The sequence below is a fragment of the Hipposideros armiger genome, unplaced genomic scaffold (genome assembly GCF_001890085.2).
Source record: "Hipposideros armiger isolate ML-2016 unplaced genomic scaffold, ASM189008v1 scaffold_1014, whole genome shotgun sequence".
NCBI lineage: Eukaryota > Metazoa > Chordata > Mammalia > Chiroptera > Hipposideridae > Hipposideros > Hipposideros armiger.
The window spans coordinates 436194-457148 of NW_017732364.1; the positions used below are offsets into that span (position 1 = coordinate 436194).

General features: G+C 39.6%; 1 long non-coding RNA gene across 1 annotated transcript in view; it reads right to left on the minus strand.

The window, feature by feature from the left end:
- Positions 1–19506, minus strand: part of LOC109375953 (uncharacterized) — a 42700-nt gene extending 23194 nt beyond the window's left edge. Inside the window, exon 1 of the long non-coding RNA XR_002122672.1 lies at positions 19468–19506. This is a non-coding gene — a long non-coding RNA (uncharacterized LOC109375953). The remainder of the gene's footprint in view (positions 1–19467) is intronic.
- Between the last annotated feature and the right edge of the window lie 1449 nt (positions 19507–20955).

Genomic DNA, 20955 nt, shown 5'->3' on the forward strand with positions numbered 1-20955 from the left:
TGCCTGTGTTACTAGGGAACGAAGTACTTGGCAGCATCACTGCTCTGCTGCCGTCCCCTATCCAAAGAACATGAGTTTTCAGAGGGCATGACCGACTGTGCCAAACCGCAGGCCGTTGTAGGGCTGCTCACAGCACAGTGAGTGGCTGTAGGGGGCCAAGATGAGTCTGCTGGGCACAATGAACTTGTGCCCTGAAACACCACTGTTGTCCAGAGGGGGTGGTTGGGGCTGTGTTGCTGCCTGCCCGCAAGAACTTTATGAACTACGAGCCATTCAAGCAGGCAGATGACACCCAAATGCAAGCTTTATGGCTATTCATGGTGGTCCTCGTTACGACACAGGAAGTTTAAAATGCCCTCCACCTTTCAGAAATCATGTGAAACTGAAGAAGGGAAGCATGTGGGGCCCACAAGACGCTCAAGGATAAGTCAACCTCAGCCGGAAGAGGGAGTCCGCAGTCTTAGAGGTTGCACTGTTCAGATCAGTGTTTTCCAACAGTGTTACCTCTTCCTGCCTGGTGACATCCATGCAAAACGGACTCTTCTCACTTCTGTCTTGGTCCCCGCAGTCTCAGGTACTGACATCGGGAAACTGATATAGCTCAGTTGTCCCTGATGACAATTTGGTCTGGAAAACACTGAGAGCTGTCACTGGGAGAGTCTGGATGGTCTGGAAGCAACTCCAGGACTCCAAGGCCCTCCTGTCCTGGGGAGGGAGAGGAGAGGCCATAAGAGACCAGTCGTCTTCAGTTGGGGAAGGCACGCCCTGGGCGTTAAGTGCAGACTTCCCAAATGGTGTGTAGATGTGTATAGTTTAAGAGCCTTAATTCCAAAATTTATGTGTCGTGAGAAAGTACCTGTGGCCATTCTGGTTTGTGCTTCCACTTTGCAAGGAAAGGCATTTGTTTCAGCCATCTGGAATCTAATTTTGGTGTGCTGCCATGGGGGGAGGGGGGACACCCTCCAGGGCACTAAACAAAACAGCAGTTTTAATTTCTTAAGACAGTAAAATAATTTTACTCCTCCCCACTTGCTTCTTCTTTATTTTTTCTTTTGTGCTTATCACTATTTACCATGCTATACTATATATTTTACTTTAAAAAATCTTATTTGTTGTCTTTACAATGTAAGCTTTATGAAGCAAGAATTTTCGTCTGACCTTGTCTGATTTTTTTCACTGCTATATCCTTGGCACTTAGAACAGCACCTGGGAAAAAGTACCTTAGAAAAGTATTTGGGAAGGAAGGAATGAAAATAATTGAGTGACATTGCTGTAATTCCTTTCCTCCTATTCTAATATTTTTTTTGTGTGAATAAAGTGTCTATAAATACAACACCAGTGCCAAATATTGAAAATACCTCAGGTAGCCTAACTCATCCTAGCAATGATGAACTAATATCCACCCATGAATACATTAATTAATTGAAACAAAATTGCTCCATCCATTTTGTGGAGATACCCTTCCAATAAATGTTTCATTTTTTTAAGGCCTTTTTTTGGATGGGCTTATTATTATAATTATTAGCTATCAACATTATTTAGAAAACACCCCAAGATTTTAACATTTAAAATCTGGTCACAGGAAAAAATTATTTATTCATAGAAATAAAAAAAAATATTTGCAAGTCCTCTACACTGAATACAATAAAATATATTGAGAAAAATTAAAGATGTTTTAAATAAGTGGAAGAATATAAAACATTCATGGATAGTGAAACACAATATTATAAAGATATCATTTGACCTGTGGGTCAATTAATCTATGGATTCAAAGCCAATAGAAATTTCAGTGGTTTGGTCAAAATGCTGATTGCAAAATGTATATGAAAAGGAAAAGACCCAAGATTAAGATACTCTTGTTAAAATAATCTTGAAAAAGAAATAAACCACGAAATTTCCTAATTTAAAATTTAAGATTGATAACTGGAGTATTCAAATTAAGAACTTTTATTCATTAAAAGATAACACTGAGATTGAAATTTTAATCTATAAATAGATTTTCACTGCAGAAATGTATGATAAACTAAGAAAAAACCTCTTAAGAATAAACATATTACATTAGGAAAGAATCTTATGGGTGAAGTGGAATGGAGGTACAAGTGCAAAAAGAAAATGGAACGCTTTAAAATTTTAAGTGTTCACTAAAGCTTGTTTAGGTACTTTTTAAATGGATGATTATGGGTATGAGATTGCTATAGCATTTAGATCCTATGGGATACATCCAAAAGAGTAATACCTTAGTTTTATTATTAGTTATTTGTAGCAGTTTTGTCATGTGTCAGTTTACCTAAGCTGGAATTACATTTCTTGAATTCCCCTCTCTGCATGGTTCTGACTTAGGATTGGCCTCAGGAGACATTTGTGTAAGATACAGAAGACAGCGGGAAGCAGAGCCACTGTGCTCAGGAAGTTGGTCGGGTTCCCAGGTCCCACTGTAGTTTGTACTTGAAGTGCTGCTGACAGCTAAGAGTGAGCCATGCTTGACAACGGAGACCACGGTGGGACCACTGCACAGCTCAGTGGATGCCCCCAGGAAAGATGGGGAAAGGCATAGATGCCCAGCTCTGCCCCTCACAGCTGGCACCATCATATCAACCTGGACCCCAGATTCGGTGCTGGGAGGAGGACAGCCCTTCCTGAGCTGACACTGAGAAATCCCCCAAACTGCTGAGTTTTCCTGGAAGTGACTACCACAGTGAAGACATGCTAAATCTGGTTTTGTGAAAATAAGGGAAGTAATAATTTTGTTTTTTAAAAATCATACCCATGACATTTGTCTTATTCTCTTAACATTTTATCGAGCCAGACTTTAATAATGGTGGATTCTCCTAATTTCATTATAGAACCATACAGGATTTTGCAGCTATAAAAACTAAACACAGTTTTTTTTGGGGGTGGGTGGGTGGGGGTTTGTTTAAACAATTTTGTAGTGTTTGAATTGGATCTTGAGAGTCTGTTATTCTAATGGTAAGCTTTGCATATTGAGTATGCTGTGCTAAAACAAGACAATTGATTTGGAGCAAAATCATTGGGTGTATTACATTATAAATGAGTGCCCATATCCACTTAAGTTTTAGTGGCCTAGCTCATTATTTTTGTCCACATTGTGCAAGAAATACATATTCTCACTTAATATTTAAATGTGAATGTTCTGGTTTTAATCTAGTGATTGGCCAATGTCTCTTTCTTTACCTATTTATGAAGATTTGAGTTGTTATTCTTGGAAAGAAAGGCACACTTGGATGTTGTAAAGCATAGGGACTTTGGTATCTGAAATATCTGGATAAAATATTAGTTCTACTTCTTTGTTTTTAAGTCTTTTATGCTTTTATTTGAGGCAAAGCAGCTGTTTGCCCTGAGACAAATACACATATCACAGTAAACCCAGAGTTAACAGAACAGCCATAAGTGAATGATCCACACTGCAAACCACATAAGACTCTTCAACTTAAACTATTCAAATTGGCTGTGACATCCAACTCTATTCATATTTCACTCCATCAGAATGACAGCACTGGATGAAATTTGAGAATTTCCTCCTCAATCTTTACCTGCAAGGGCAAGATGAACTACTATTTACTTTCTAACTGTACCTAAAAGTTCTACTTCTTACAGGCTGTGTGAATTGGAAAACCCCCCAGTGTATCTGCCTATACAATGAGGACAATGACTGCCTCGCAGGGTGTGGGTGCCCTACATGAGACAATGGCCATGGAGGGCTTGCCCACGGAAAGCACGCAGCACACAGCAGGCTGTTACTGATATTTTTGGTGCATCTTATTCCGATGACACATGCCCACAAGCTATTGATTTCAAAATTTCAAAAGCTTTGTTTAGCTGAGAAGAACAACGATTTGTGATACTTCCAACACGCTCTTCCCTTATTTCCCAGAAGAATGTCTGTCCTTGAGGAACCTGTATTGAATTTGTGTCTGGTTTCATTTTCTCAGATTTGGAAAGAGTAGCTAGTTTGGAGGAGGGGAAATTGATTAGTGTGGCACGTTTCGAAGCATGAAGTTTCATCTTCTGTGAATGGTTTCTATTCTGGAAAAGGAAGCTTCCCAGTATAAAGACATGGCACAAGGAGGCAAATAAATGCTCCGTGGAAGCAGGATCTGTGGGGCTAAGGGTCAAGGAGAAGCGCCGCTCTCCCTCTCTCCAGGGCTGGTGTTGAGTAGTCAGTGAGCACGGGTCCACGTGAGCACACATGACTCACCCAGTGCGCACACGACACGCCTGAACACACACGTGACAATCTCGATCACCATTTGTTCAACTTTGACTGGCATTGCTTTTATTCTGTATTCTTTTTCCTCTACAATAGCACAAATGCTGACGGGAGATCTCTCTCTCTCTCTTTTTTTCTTGGTATTCTAAGTCACTCTATAGGATTCTTTGGAGATAATATACCTGCTTTGTGCACTTTTTCTTACTGTTTTCAGTGTTATTCCCTTAGATGCGGTGATATGCTTATTCTAGTTATTCTGTAACGATCCCATCGACTCTCCTTAGTATTTTGTCTTCGATTCTCTCGTGGGGAGGAGGGCATCTCGTTAGTAGAGGATCTATCTCTACAGGGGGCTTTGATAATAAGCAGCGACTACGGTGGCTTCTCTCCTCACTCTGAGTTGCAAGAGTTATACCACATTTATAAAGATGTCTGCAACACACTGGCGCCCAACATCCTACCCCTTCAACACACATATACTTCTTAGTTTTCATTTTCTCATATTTGGCAAGAAAGTAGCTAGTTTTTTTTCTCCCCTTTCTTTAGTCATCTTTAATCGTACATTTTCTATCCTCTTGAAAGTTACTCAGCTCTTTTAAAGCCATACAAATTGTGCTTTATTTTCCTCTAGCAGATGCATGCTTAACCCTTTAGTTAATCTTCATCAGTTGTTGGATGGAGTGGCTGCTTACTGTTGTCGACTACAGTTTACCTTTTATGAAGGTTCTTTCAAAATTTTTGTAATTTTTCAATTACTACCTATTCAGAATCACTGGTGTCTGAAGGCCATTTTGTCACTACTGCTGGGCTTATTAGGAAGAACATCTTATTCTAGAGAAAACAAGATTAAAAAAAATCCTGAACACACCTCCCTTTTCTATTTTTGGAGCACCCTTTTCATTTTCATTTGGCTACATTTCCAGCTTTTGTTCATCTTGTGGGCCCAGATCTCTGGACTCAGATGTTCCCATAATCAGTGCTGACACTTTCTTCCCACTTTAAAATTTTCAAAGAGTAGATAATATTTAAATAATGGAATAATAAATTTCAAAAATCTCTTTGGTGTCAATAAAGCAGAATGGAATGCCTGAGAGGAAAAATAATGCTCAGAAAGGGAAGGGCTAAAAACAGTTCTATGAATTTGTCTAAACGGTTATAAATTTTTCTCTATGTAATGTATTTTTTTCTTGGTTATCCAGTTTTTTCACCCCACTGGATTTTTTTCATTCTCACTTAAATCTAGCTAATGTTTTACTTTGCTCTATAAATCAAGTGACAAACATTTGTGGACTTTGAAATCTTTCTATCATTCCTTTTATACTGTCTGTGTCTACAATTTTGGGCATTTTCCCTTTGAATATTCTTTTCTCTCTCTTTTTAATGATCTCTATTATTACTATTGGCTTTCCCTTTCCTAGGACAGTCTCCATTCAATGGCATTTCTTCTAAGATCTCTTTCATAAATCCTTTTCTCCTTCTATGAATACTGTTCAAAGAAAATTGAATCTGATTGTATTCTTCCCAAGATTAAATCCATTCATTGACTCCACATTATCTAGCAGAGCATCCCAACTAGTGTGACCCGAGTAGGTTAAGATGTGACAAGATATTGATTCCCTTATTCCTTGGTGGTGGTGGTGTGGTGTGTGTGTGTGTGTGTGTGTGTGTGTGTGTGTGTGTGTGTGTGTGTGTGNGGTGTGTGTGTGTGTGTGTGTGTGTGTGTGTGTGTGTGTGTGTGTGTGTGTGGTGAATGAGGCTTAGGGTAGCTAGCCCCTCTGGGCCGGCCAATTCTTGCTGGAAGAAAAGTAATTTATTTACCACGGAGTGCCTTATAAATATTAGCTTTCTCTGTGAGTGCCAAAATATTAAATGGGCTGGGAATCACTGGCGTAAGACAGAATCCAAGGTCCCTGAAAAGACTGACCCCAGCATTCACTTAGTGAATTGAACATACCCACCTACTCGTCACTTCCTGTGTAATACAGTTTTTCCTCAGGCCTTCTGAATATTCCATGGTTTTCCCAACTCTTTTGACATATTTTCTCCAGTATTTAAAACGCATTTGCTTTTTTCTCTTCCTAGTGATGTAATATACTTCATTTAAGACCACGTTCACATGCTCTGAGCAGCTATGCTTGGTGTCCTGAGTTACAGTTAGCCTCTGCTTATTTTTTCTGCTCATCTGATTCACTTTGTACAGACCATTATCTGCACTTCTCTCTCCTGTAATTATTTACATGCCTGGCTCACTTATTAGAATGTAAGATCTCCTGGGAAAGGGACCTGGTCTTATTTATCTCTGTATCCTTGTGGTCTAACACACAGAAGTCTTTCAATAACTGTTTCTTGAATGAATGAATCAGTAAATCAATAAAGGATTAATTATTTAAGCTTGTGTAAAGCTCTAAAATGAAACAACAAGATACTGGGTCTGGAGTACAAATACCTTTGGATCTGGACAGGTCATTGACTTCAGAATAAGAAGAGATATGAGAGAAATGCAGAATCCAATCAAACATTTAAATGTGTATAATAATTGGCAATCTACCTAGAATATAGCAAGAACAGGATTCCAAGGGGATGTGTTTGAAAGAAGCAAATGGAATTTCAACAAAGTATCTGCTCAGTCACATGGGAAGACATTAAAATGTTTTGAAGAGTTAGCGAGTATAAAACCAACCCCAAAAGAGGCTCTTACTAGGAGTAAAGTCTTTTCTCAGACCTAAGGCCCGCTGCTCTGAGTTCTAGTGTTGTGGGCTGCTAAATTAGTCACATTTGAAGGGTACGGAATGACATCTACTCATGTTCCACCAACTATTAAAAAAAAAGCTCTATTAAGTAAATCTGTTAATGAAAACTTAGAATCCCCTTGGAATTTAGGTCCTGCTTCCTAGCTGGAAATTTCTCAACATGTACAACCTCAAATTGTTTGAGATGCTTATTTACTGGAGAAATGCACTTCCAACACAGAGAATTGACTATAGAGAGAACAAAGTAAGCCAATTCCATAATTTTGATATTCTTTTATGAACTACAGATTCGGGTTTTGTAATCAATAGAATAATCTGTTGACTTGGTATGCAAAATCTTTGGGATTTTTTAGCACAATCAGACAGATAATGTTTGATCTGGCAGATTCACCCTGTAAAACCAATTCAAAATTTGAACTGGGTAATTAAATTTACACTTGTGATTTTAGGTCAAAAGAGATGGTCAAATTTTATTAAACTTGTATAATATTTAAGAAAAATTGAGATTTAATATATGTGTAAGCTTATTTTATTAAATTTATTAGATTTGCTGGAATAGTTTAAAAACCAGTGAGTATTTTATTAGGCGAAATACTTGAGGACTTGAAAGAATGATAAGTGCAAGAAATTCATGAATGCAGGTTAAATGTTTAAAGGGCTTTAGTTTAAATTTTAAATGGAACAGAGTATTTAAAGGAATTTAGACTATTGAATTTAAGTAGATCAAAAAGTTCAACGGAATATTATTCAGCCCCAGGAAGAAGTGAAATTCTGATACATGCTACAATATGGATAAAAGTTGAAAACATGACACTAAGTGAAATAAGTCAGACACAAAAAAATAAATACTGTGTGATTCCATTAATATGAGGTACCCAGAATAGGTAAATGCACGGAGACAGAAAGTAGAATAAGGAAAGTAGAGAGGAAAAAGGGGGAACTATTGTTTATGGGTACAGACCTTCTGTTTGGGGAGACAAAAAAGTTCTGGAAATGGATAGTGGTGGTGGTTGCACAACATTGTCAATATACTTAATGGCCACTGAATCACACACTTAAAAATGTTCAAATGGTTAATTTTATAGTATGTGTACTATACCACAATAAAAAGAAAAAAAATCCCCAAAAGGTGATTATTAAAATTTACTAGATTTATAAATGAAATACTAAAAGTTCTATGTAGCCCTTAGCGCTTAAGAAAAAAACACCAGGTTTTAAAAAAATGTGTCACTTTAATAAATTCCACAGTGATTTGAAACCCTGAATGTCTATACATAGAATTTTCTGGGCAGAAAAGCTTCCTTCGTGGACATCAGAAAATGGATGGGGGGAGGGGGGTTGTTACTTTGTGAGGGGTGTAAAGGATAACTATTGCATTGTTCTGTACACCTGAAACTAAAAAAAAAAAAAAAAGAAAAAAAGAAAAAGAAAATGTTGAGGGACAAAGTCCTATAGTAGCTCAGGTTTTCTTGCATGGTTATCTCGGTTAGGACACAATCAGCACAACACCCTGGCTTCAAGCCTAGGACTGGGAACTAAGGGTCTTTGTTTTTCTTAACTTAAAAAGAGATATTTAGTTTTCACAATAAACATGTAGGTGAATAAATCGAAAATAAGATAAATACAGAACAAATGAAAAGAAAACAGAATTTCAGTCCAAGCTGTGCACTGTCTCTGCTCACAACACGTAAAAAAAAGGGTACGCTTTTCATCATTTTCACATAGCCTTCCTGCTCAATGCAGGGTTTACCATGAAGGCCCTGATAGAATCTGCCTGTTAAGTCACTACTCTTGTTTTTTTTTAATGTGGAATATTAAAGGCTGCTATTTACTTTATTTTCTTTTATTTATTTTTTATTATTAGTTTCAGGTGTATAAAACAATGTAATAGTTAGATATTTACATCCCTCACAAAGTGATAACCCCCTCCCCCAATCTACTGCCCCTCTGACATCGTATGTAGCTGTTACAATTCTGTTGACTCTATTCCCTATGCTGTACTCCACATCCTGTGACTATATATATATATATATATATATATATATAATTTTATATATATATATATATATATACACTTTTATATATATATATAAAATTATGGTTGACATTCAATATTATTCAGCTTCAGCTTCAGGTGTGCAATGCAGTGGTCAGGACTCTACACCATCCATGAAGTGGTCTCCCTAATAAGACAAGTGCCCATCTGACACCCTACAAAATCTTTACACCATTATTGATTATATTCCTCAAACTGTCTTTCGTATCCCCGTGGCAATATTGTGCTTACTAATTTGTACTTTCTAATCCCCTCACCTTCTCCCCCCTCCCCACCCCCCTCTCATCTAGCAACCATCAGTTTTTTTCTCTATATCTGTGAGTCTATTTCTGCGTAGTTTGCTCATTTATTCTGTTCTTTAGATTCTACATATATGGGAGATCATTTGGTATTTGTCTTTCTCCGTCTGACTTATTTCACTTAGCATAATATTCTCTAGGTCCATCCATGTCATTGCAAATGGTAAGAGTTCATTCTTCTTTATGGCTAGGTAATATTCCATTGTATAAATGTGCCTCAGTTTCTTTATTCCGCCTACCCATGGGAATTTCGGTTGTTCCCATGTCTTGGCTATTGTGAATAGTGCTGCAATAAACATCGGGGTGCATGAATTTTTTTTTTTTTTTAGCTGAGCCATCCTGCCACCTGTTGGCAGCTCAGCGGCAGCTCAGCTCGGGCTGGGCATCGAACCACTGTTGCTCAGGGCTCAAACTCTAGAGTGAGCTCTTAACCAACTGAGCCACTCGGCCGGCCCGCATGTATCTGTTTGAATTAGAGAGTCAGCAGCCCAGGAAACCCAGATTACCTTTTGACCCTTCAGAGCACCCAGTATGAAGCCTGTTCTGAAGTCAAAGCCTTTGTTTTGGCTGGAAGCCTCTTCCGGAAGTGATTCCCTATGTGCTAGCTGTTCCTTCTCCCAGGAATGCTGTCCTCCTGGCCACTCACCTCACAGGCTCCTTGTATCCTTTATCCTTTTATCCTTCAGTGCCATCTCCTCCAAGAGACCTTTCCCGGCACACAGAGGCCCTCGGATGTTTGTGGAATGCCTGAAATGCGCCATGCCCCCTTCAGTGGTAGGAGCAACCCTGCCTGTTCCTCTGGGAATCCTTTCCTGACCATGTCCTCTTGGGTCCTCCCCAGCGCCTTGTGCCTCAAAAGCACTTATCACCCTGTCCTCAATTTATGTGGTCAACTCTCCTCCAGGCAATGGCTCAGTGACCCCGGTCTCTTCAATACTGTGGCTCCACCATTTTCAACACGTGGCCTCCAAAGCTCCTGTGCTTGTCTGTCTCCAATAGGTAGAAAGGGGAAAAGCATGGAGACCCAAATGTGGAAGTTCTTTAGGGAACAGGCCTAGAAGTGGGCACCTCTCTTCTGCTCACATTCCATGACCTAGAGTTCATGGGGACCCTTCACTGCAGGGGAGTTGGGAAATGCAGCCTCGCTGTGTGTCGGGCAAAGAACAAACATATTTAGTTTAGTGAATAGCTGACGAGTCTCTGACACAGGCTTGTACATTGCTGTGACAAAACTTGTGAAGGTGGCATTTGATGGATAGGGCTGGGAATGGGTCCAAATTTTGCAATTGATTGAACGGTATGTAGGAAAAAAGCTGTCCTCAGGATACACCATGAACTCTAATGTAGACTTTCTGTTCTTATGATCAAAGAGTGAGTGAGTGTGTGTGTGTGTGTGTGTGTGTGTGTGTGTGTGTGTGTGTGTGACAGAGACAGACAGAGAGAGCAAGAGCGAGAGACAGAGAGAGAGAGCGAGAGACAGAGACAGAGAGAGAGAGAGAGAGAGAGAGAGAGAGAGAGAGAGAGAGAGGTCCTGTTTTCTTCTACGATGAAAAACTATGGACAAAACTGAAAGGCTAGTCAGGTATAATTTAGAATTAATTTATTTTGTACCTCATATGACTTAGAAGGAGAGACAAATGCTTTTACTTTTCTCCTACTTTATTTTCATGTTGGCATCCAAATTATGTGAATACTCCCAATTACCTCACTTAGATTCCAGTTTCAGGTAACGTTCCCAGAAAGAAGATTAAATTATTATTTTTTTCTCTCAGTCAATAAAGTACTTACTATAAAGCACATGAAAATGAATGTTTCATATACACCTTTTATTGTTGGTTACTTGTATGCCATTTTTTCCAAAGGAATTATAAAATTAGATTTCCATTATATATCCGGCCCAAGACTATAGCTCTTGAGAATATTATGTGCCATTCTATTATCTAAAAGGAATAAACTTCTGTTTTATTGTCTGATCTTACTTTAAAATGCTTCTGTTTTATTGTCTGATCTTAAATTGCTTCAGTGTAACAGTGTGAATATAAGCTGCCTACCAGGGAGGGCAAGTTAACATTTTAAGGAGTTAATGATAAATCATCCCTCCAAAAGTAGTCAGGGCAAGTACATGAAAATATGTAACCTGTATCTGCATCAGGAATCTGCTTACTCTGCATAAGAATATTAGAAATAATTTTAATTGGTACAGTAAATGCTATGTAAGAGATGGAATTGCCTGGCAAAACTCAAGAGATGGGATAGCCCGAAAAGCCAGAAGAGAAAATTTTCAAGGAGGGAGCAGTCAGCAGTGACCAGAGCCATCATTTATAATGAGGCTTGATAAGATCTAAGTGATTTTGACAATTAGAAGGTCATTTCTGGCCTTTAAGGGAGCACTTTCGGGGACAATACAGGACAGGAGGCCTGACAGCAGCAGACTAAGTGACTGGGAGGTGAGGAAGTGAACGCTGTAAGTCTGGACGACTTTGTAGAAGGTGAAGGGATTAAGAAGAACAAATGGGCAGTTATAAAAATCGTCACGGGGATGTAAAGCACAGCGTAGGGAATATAGTCAATAACATTATAGTCACCCTGTGGTGCCTGATGGGTACTAGACTAATTGGAGTGATCACTTTGTAAGTTAAATGAGTGTCTAATCACTATGTTGTATACCTGAAACTAATATAATGTTGTAGATCAACTGTAACTGAAACAAATGATTAGAAGAAGAAAAGTCTGAATGAGGAGGGAAGAAGCATGGGACAGAGAAGCGAAATGCGTGCCAGCGGGGGAGGCAGGGTAATGTCTTTTACTTCTATCACGTGACTTTATTCATAAGCTGAAGAAAACGATCCGGTGGGAGGAAGGACCTGGGCAGGGAGAGGGGAGAAGGAGAGAGAAATACAGGTAGGGAGAGAAGAGATAGAATAATGACAAGGTGTCTGGGTGTGTGGGAGGGATGGGCGTAAAAGCCACAAAGGCCACAGGCCAGGATGGAGGTTTCTTTTTCTACCTGAGGAAAAAAAGATACTCATGGATAAATAAAGGCAGGCAATTCCGACGGCAGAAAGACCTTGGGAACTTGTGGCACTCCGTGCCCACTGGCTTTCATTTTCTTGGTGACAGTCTTCAGACAGGGAGGGGAAGGGTGCCAGGAACCACATCACCTCTCTGGGCTTCATTTCCTTGTCCCTAAAACGAGGGTAGGGACTTCCAGAGTCTCTAAAACGAGGGTAGGGAGCTCTCAGGCTGCAGTTTTAAGGGAACTGGAGAAGGCGCTGGCTAGGAACAAGTGAGAGGATGGAAGGGCGGGGTGGCTGGCTCACATGTGACATTGTGAAGCTGCTTCAGAGCCAGTGGATGCAGGCTTGTTCTTCTCTCATGTCAGCGGGCAGCTTAGGGACAGCAGAGAAATGAGGGGTCAAGGTGCCTGCAGGGGGGCTGGCAGAACTAGGGCAGTGGGGGGATTGAGAAGGGTGGGCGTTGGGGTTAGGATGAGGACATTGAATTTAGAATTAAAGTGGAAACACGGGACTCTTGTCAGCACACTGTTAGCGGCTCTTCCTGCCAGGCTCCTAAATTTCCCCGGTAATAACCCAGAATAAAACCGGGATCCACATAAAATCCTTAGAGCCCATTTTTTTTCTGACCGTGCATTTCGGGTGCCACGAAGGTGTGAATTCTTTGATTTGTTACTCTGTTCTCTGGCAGTCACATCTGGTTCCCAGAGCTCTCATCTTCCACTCTCTACCATCTGGGTGGTAGATCCTTCATTCTTTCTTCTCCACCGAAGGACACGCCACACAGCTTAGGGCTGAGGGTCACAATGAGAACTGGGAGCTCCGACCTGTCTGAAGCAGGGGTGTAGGAAGGTGAGAGGGGTGGAGGGAGGTGAGAGGGGTGTGGAGGTGAGACCACACCTTCCACGAGCCAGGCAGGCATTTGTGAAGGGGGCTTGCTTTAGCGGGGAGGCAATACATCGCACGCCATCAACTACGAGTCTGGAGCAGAGGTGTCAGGATGTTTTGAAATAGCTGCTGATATTTACCATTCATAAATTAATGAAGGAGAAGATGTGATGCACTTGATTGCACTTGGAGGTAACCCCCCAGCTCTGGGTGTCATCCATAGAGAGATAAGAGTGCCTTTGGGATCCCCTATAAGGTGGTGGGACTTGTTAAATGGGCACAGAGCTGGATATTGGCCATGTCAGGACCGCCTTTATTTAAATCATTTCTAACATCCAGTTTCAAGTGGAAACACAGAGAATTAAAACCCCCTCTGGGGTGTAGGTGTTCTCTGCTTGCTGGTGCCAACTTTCTGTCAAGAGAGGCCACAGTTTGTAGCCAATGAAAATTTGCAGGGAATATAAGTGCACCAACCATTTCTACTTTACTGTGAATGAATCAGACTTTTTTCTATAGCGCAGGGAATGGGAAGTTGAAATTTTTGTAAGGTGTGAGGAAAGAAATACGAGAGGTAATGTCAAGGCGTGGGAGCATTTTCCCTACTACGTATTAATATTTCACACAACACATATTCATTAATTTCCTGTGATGTTCCTGATACTGAGCCAGGATCTGGGATCCTTGGGTGGTTAAGACACGATCCCCATCCTCTACAAGTGGGGAACACAGTTACTTAAAAAATAAGTTAAGAACAGGTTCAGACATGTATTTAAAGTCTAATCAGGCATGGGATGAGGGTGTCCTCAGGAAGATAGGTAAAGAACACATGGGACTTGTAGTTAATTAAAGGGCGAAGTTGTCTCATTTGGTGACTGACTAGATGCAGGAAGAGTCAAGAAAGATGCCCAAGTTTGTAGCTTGTGTGAGGAGTGGTCATACATATAAATGGAGACAGAGAATAGAAAAGGAATAACTTTCTCCCCAGTCTCTGCCCGTGGAAATCCTAACCTCCTCTGAGTCCATTTGCTCATACAGTTATGCATTCACTGCTCACTCATTATCTATTGTATAGAGTGGCCATTATGTCAGGAAATGGGCTAGGCCCTGGGGATACCATGACTTTTAGGAATTACAGTTGTGCCAAATGTTTCCAAGTACAGTGTGCAATGAAAGCCTATAGCAGAAGATCAGAGGTGCCCTCATCTAGTCTGTGTAGGGTGAGAGGGAAGTGGTCCAATTTGGGGAGAGAGTTAAGCTGAAATTTGAAGGATGTCCGTAAGTTAGTGAGTCAACAGAGGGAAGAGCCCTCTCTGTGAAAGCTTGGTATGAGGAGGTGTGAAAGAGCTTTATGGATTTAGGAAAGCAGATGTGACTGGAGATGAGAAAGTGGGGAGAGCAGAAAATATGGCTGTAGAGAGTCCCTAGTGGGGCTGAATTACAGGAATCCCGGTTTAGTGAGATAGGCATTAGTCTAGGCTCTGCTCCATTGTGAGTTTAGTGCTGACTTTGGAGCTGGTTCTAGCAAAAGGGCTCCCTGTCTTGCCGTCTTGCCCCTGTGGAGAGTCCCCACTTGATTCACTGTTTTGGGTATTTGGATGTTTATATTCTTCTTGAGAGATTGTCTTAATAACCTACCAAAAGACTGGAATCCTATCTGTGAACGATGTGGCACTGTAGCTAGAATCCTATTCTGTGCCGCTTGACCTTCCCATGTGTGGGTTGGCCAAGATCACCAGCTGGGCTCAAGTCTTTGACCGTAGGTCTGTCCCCTTGGCCATATTTTACAGTTGAGTTCAGAGGTGGGTGAGCTCTGTGGGTGCATCTACCTTACAAGTCCCTACTCCCTCTGAGATGTCTTGTCCAGGAGTCAACAAATTCAAGCTCTTGCTCTGATGTGGTATAATGAAGGTTTAATCCATCTCCCTATATCTTGGCCTTCAAAATTACAAAAACTTTATCCAATTATTTTAGAGATACAGGACCTCCATCTGTCAAACGTAAATAGTTGTAAATGCATCAGTCATCTCACTAAATTCTAAACATAAGGGAGTATCATTTCATCAAATTTGAAAATTTTGGGGTCTTGAAATACATTTTGAAAAGTGAGTTTGTGGGTCGAGAGAATGTATTTAACCATATAAGCTCAACGAATGTTTCTTTATTGGATGCTTTGTGCTAGGCATTTTTCTAGGCTCTAGGGTTACATCAGGGAACAAAATAAAGATCCTGATCTCCTAGATCTTCTACTCTAATAGCTAGTAATTTTGTAGCTATTTGGCAGTCACCTTGGCAAGTTTGGGGAAATGCTACAGGCTCTAAATCTAAGCTGCCTTGAGGATAGTTACTTGCAACTCACAAGATCGTTACCCAAAACAAGTACTCTCTGAGAACCGGTAGATTTTTAATAGCTTATTGGACAAATACTGTGACTCCTTTGCATGTTGACCATGACTACAAGATCACACTTAACCTAAGTCTCATGCATTTATCCATCTTTGACTCTCACAAAATTCTTCTATCCCTCCACTGCCAAATATGCATATATTGCAAAGCTCACAAGACAACCAACCCATTTTCCATTCTGAGGATCACCCAGGCCTCTGCTGCTTTCACTCCTCCCCTGGTGTCTGACCTTTGGGTCACTCTGCTTCTCTGTCTTCTCCATAAACATTACAAAGCTGGGAAGGGAAACTTGGAGATTAACATTCAGACTAGTCCATTTCTCTCCCATTAGCTTTCTTAGGAGGAGATAAGGGTTATTTTTATTTCCAATTCACATCATTACTATGGTAATAACACCTTATCCTCTTACAAGGAGCTCATGGGCAGACAGGCAAATATATGAACACTAGCCTGCAGGAAGCCTGAAGGAACAGTAGCGATATGGAATATTTTTCCAATAGTCATGCTTCATTTCACTGAAAATTTCCCAAAAAGTATACTAGCGAGGGTCAGATGATTGCATAAAGAGCTATTTTGAACTTTTCAATGTAAAATATTGAACCTGCATGTGAGGGGTTCATTTCCTTTTCAAAAAGAAATGTTAGGGTTTTCAATATATATTTGTCCCACCACGCAATACCTAAACTGGCCTGTGTGAGTCCAAACAGGGTGTGATTGGCAATCTACTATCAGAAGGAGTAGGGCCAGCAATAGAGCCTCTGAAAAAATATTTATATGAGTTAATACTGTTTTTCAGCATCTTTTGCCTCTCATCTCCACACTTCCTTGAATTAGAACATTTTATTTTTGGAAGTCTAACAAGATAATAAACCCACAAGTTCATTTTCCACAGTAGATGATTCACAAACAGGATGTCAACAGGTTTTTACAATTCCAATTCCAAGTATCCTGGTTGCACAAAAGTGCTCATAGAGATTGATAGATTTATTTTAAAAAGAAATAAAAAATGAAACAAAGAGACATCAATTGGCTTTTTCATTAGAATGACCCCCACCCAGAAGCACTCTTCGTTTGGTGAGCTTTTTACTTCGTTATCTTTGACCTGCAATTATGATCATTATGAGAAATAGTGAGCAAGAGAGGCTGAGAAGTAACTAAGGAGGCTGGTGGCTGGAAATAAGTATTTCCTGCAGCATTTATTACCCTGCAGAAATGTCCATCACTGGAACGTTAGTCTCCTAGAACCACTTAGGCGGCACAGTGGAGAGAAACGGGGAGCTGTTATTAATTTTTAAGGCTGGCTGGCAGCTTTCAGTCCAAGAACAAGGTTTGACTTTGCATTTTGAATAATGCAGAGATTTTTCATTAGCTAGAATAAGAATTGAAATGATAAATGACATATTGCCTGCCAAAATACTGTGACATTACGTTATAGATTTGCAGTTCCCTTTCTGAAGAAGCTTTCCAGAGGTACACTTAGACAAATTGGAAAGCTACCAGTATTGTTGTCTTATTTTATGTTTAGACTTTGGAAAAACAATTCACAGGACAGGTCTTCTTGGCTCTGGGTTTTGGTACTGTCATATGCCAAGGGCAGTTCATTACTGAACTTGAAAGTAAGTGTTGGCACAGACTGTACTAGTCTATGAGATCATTGCAGTTGGTTTCATACATTTGTTTTTGCTCATATCTGCCTTCTGAAGATGTTGGGACAATTTAATTACAACTGCACTTTTGATTCCTACTTCTATCAATGACAAATATAAAATTACCCTTTGTGCTTGAGAACTATCAGACTAAAAGGTTTGTGATTGCTTTTCACTGTCATCTCTCTTCCAGCAGATTGTATGTCAGGTTGGTGTCAGGCATATTGACTCTGTTTTGAGCCCCCACGACTCTTTTTGACTTTAAGTATTATTTGAATTGATGGTATCGCAGCTACTATATCCAGATGTCTCTCGGTAACTTAATGCATGGCCCAAATAACAAACACTAGAATTAAACCATTACTAGGATAGGCTGCTAGCAGCTGCTTCAACCCCAGTTTGATGGGCATTAAAATAGCTGATTCAGAGATTTCTATGCGAAGCTTAAGCTAATTAAAGACACTAAAGTCAATGGAACTACGATATCTGCCAGTAGCAATACAATCCATGCACACTGACATTATTACTCTAAAACAAGGCTGATAGAAGGTCAAAGAACGTTTACCCCATTTAGATGAGCCTTTTACTTTGCATGCCATTTTGCATTACCCAGTTTTGCTTAAAATTACAAACCTCAAAGAAAAGTCTTTTCTCTACTTATTCTGCCAGATGAAAGCAGGTGATTGATTATTCTGCCTTTGCTCACCCAGGGAGGTAGGATTGGAGCATTAGCATTGTTTGAGAGCCTCCAATCAGAATGAGTGAGGAGGAAAAGAAAGAGGGGTCTTTCTGCACCTGCTCTAAAGTACCAGAAGGAAGCAGTTGAGATTTATCATTCACTATGCCAAGGTGTTTAAGTACTTATTCATCCCTAATTCTAATAATTTCCTTTAGGTCCTAAAATTGTTCATCCTGAACCAGCTGTTTTTGGCTGCACAGCCTGTCTTCCCTGTGAGTCTTTCAAAGCAGGCTACTGGCTTTCTGTTTATCAACTTTGTCGGATTGTAGAACTACTAGTAGAACACCCAAAAAAGAGACTTTTTAAAGTTAATGTCATAGTGGGAAGTGTTATCATTACAACTGTACTTTTGAAACATCAGAAACTTTCTGGCTCATCTAGCATTAAAATTTTTTTTTAATTTTAATTTTTAATTTTCAAGCAAGCATAAAAGATACGATGCAAACTGTCTGCATGTTTTCACTGCACGATGAGTTTAATTTAATATTTCTCCTTTATCAAGTAAATTGAGATGAGAGCTCACTGTCAACTGGATTCCAGTTCATATATCATGAACTGCATCTGTTTGGTGGAAAGCACCCACCAGACCCCTTAGGAGTGGTGTTCTAGAAAGAAGTTGTAATGGCTAGCTAGACACTTAATCTCATTTTGTTCAAGAGTCAACTTTACAACTCAGGCAGTAACTGCAATGACATAACCAAATCTCAGCTATGATTGGCTGTGATTTGTTTACCTAATAAGTGTTATTTTTAAAATAAATTAAAATTTTCTTTGGTGTTACATGAGCCCATAACAGAATTGTGACAAGAAGTGCCTTGTACTTTAGCGGGCAGGTGCTTGATAACTGCCATGCTGCAAAATCTCTGCCTACGTAACTGCAGGTCATATATGTCTTTTTCTGAGTGCTCTGTTAAAATATGGCTACTTAGCTTTTTAGCATCCCATTAATTCTTTCTCGGCATCTCTCTCTCTCTCTTTTTAAATCTTGCCTTGAAGGTTGCCATTTTTAGTTCTCTCAGAGTATTTTATAGAGTTCATATACATATAGATCTTGCTATAATGTATTGAGGTTATTGCTATTAGTCAGATTTCAAAATTCTGCAGCCAGCATACTTACAGTTGGTGATGGATAAAGCAGCCCTGAATTTTCTACTCAGCATACTGTTTAGATCTCTGATGAAAAGTGACGGCGACATGATATGACAGCAATCTGTAGGCTTCCATGTCTCTGAGCATCTTCCCACACAACTTGGATTCAGAGTTTCAATAAGTGCCATCTTATGTGTATGCAGTTTGGTTTGTAAATGTTTGATTGTAACTTTACTATGCTGAGTTCAGTCATTTTAAATTCCAAATAGGAATGATTTGATAGCCTTGTGATGGTGTGTTTTGGAAGCTATGTCTCATCCAAAATCAACCCACAGGGAGATATAACAATACTTACAGGTGTCTTCTTCTTCCATGAAAATACTGATCACATAACAGGCATACACAAAACCAACCAACTGCAAAGGAGAAAAAACAAACAACATACTTTAAGAATCTATGCCAAACGTCCATAATTAAAGAGCCGATATAATCCAATAGATAAAGAATATATAGTAGTAACCTCTATGAATGTGTACTAGAAAAAAATCTTGCTTGTAAATAATAGCCATGATTTTAAAGAGGCTTTGAATTTCTACTGAGCTTTGGTGGTGTTCTAAAAATGCATACAATAATGGGAAAAAACCCAATTTCTAGATATTTCATTTATATTTTGATTGGGATTTACAGGCTATATATATATATATATATCGCCTTTTATATATTTCATATATATATATATTTTACAGGTCTTATATTTTAAAATCACCACAGATTATTAAGTACATATATTTCTAAGTTTTGATTATTTATAGAGCAATTTGTAGCAGCACTCATTACTACAACTATTCTAATGTTTAATAACCACAAAAGGAATCAAAACATGTTAATTATAAATTAAATACCAATTATCTACTTAATTACTTAAAATACACAGAGAATGTAAATTCTATTTAAATGCTAAATTGTTAATTGTATCGCAAGAAAATCCATTAACTTTCAGGTATTCATCATAAAATAAAATAGAAAAGATCGTTCATACTTTGGATACTAGTGAGTAAAAGAATAAACACAGGTGTCAGAGTGTAGGCTTTCTAGCTTTTCTTGTTGCTTTTTTCACTCATTATACTGAGAAGACAATTTTGATTCTATGGAGCCAGAGACACTGAAATTCTTGGAGGACAAAATTGTCATTGAATCTAGTTTAGTCTAAAATTACTCTGAAAAGTACTTTGATGAAAAAGAGGTACCTCCATAGCTGTTATATAGTCTGTCTTCTTGCCTTTGTCTCCACTGTTTAAGTCGGCTTCCCCTCTTTCTGTATAAAATAGCATTTGGGAAGGAAACTTTCCTGATAGTTGCAGTGTCAAAGGCTCAATGCAGAGAACAATGTGTCTGGTGTTTGTGACTGCCCAGGTAGATTAGGACTCTGAACTCATAATCCACATTTACACTCTCTAGCCAAAGGCCAAAAAGTCCCTCAGAGGGTGAGAGGTTAGAGAGAGAAGCACTTATGTAGAGCATGTATCCAGAGAGCAGAAGGGTCCTCTCACCCCACTGGGTGCCCCACTCAGAGGACATCCTGCTAAGTGCAGGTGACCTCAGAGGAACGATGCTGGTACTTGGTACATAGAAGATGAGTAGGAGGGTTAAGTGGCCAGCAGAGAGGCTGATCATTTAGAGAAACGGGAAGTTCCTAAGGGGGTGCTGAGGTGGCTTTCCGATGAACCCACAAAAGGAAGACTCTCATTTAGGATCTGTTACACCCAACAGCCAGGTAAGACCTTGTTCCTTGTCTCTTCTCCCATGATTCCTCCTTCCACTTTATTCCTCGAATAACTGTAAG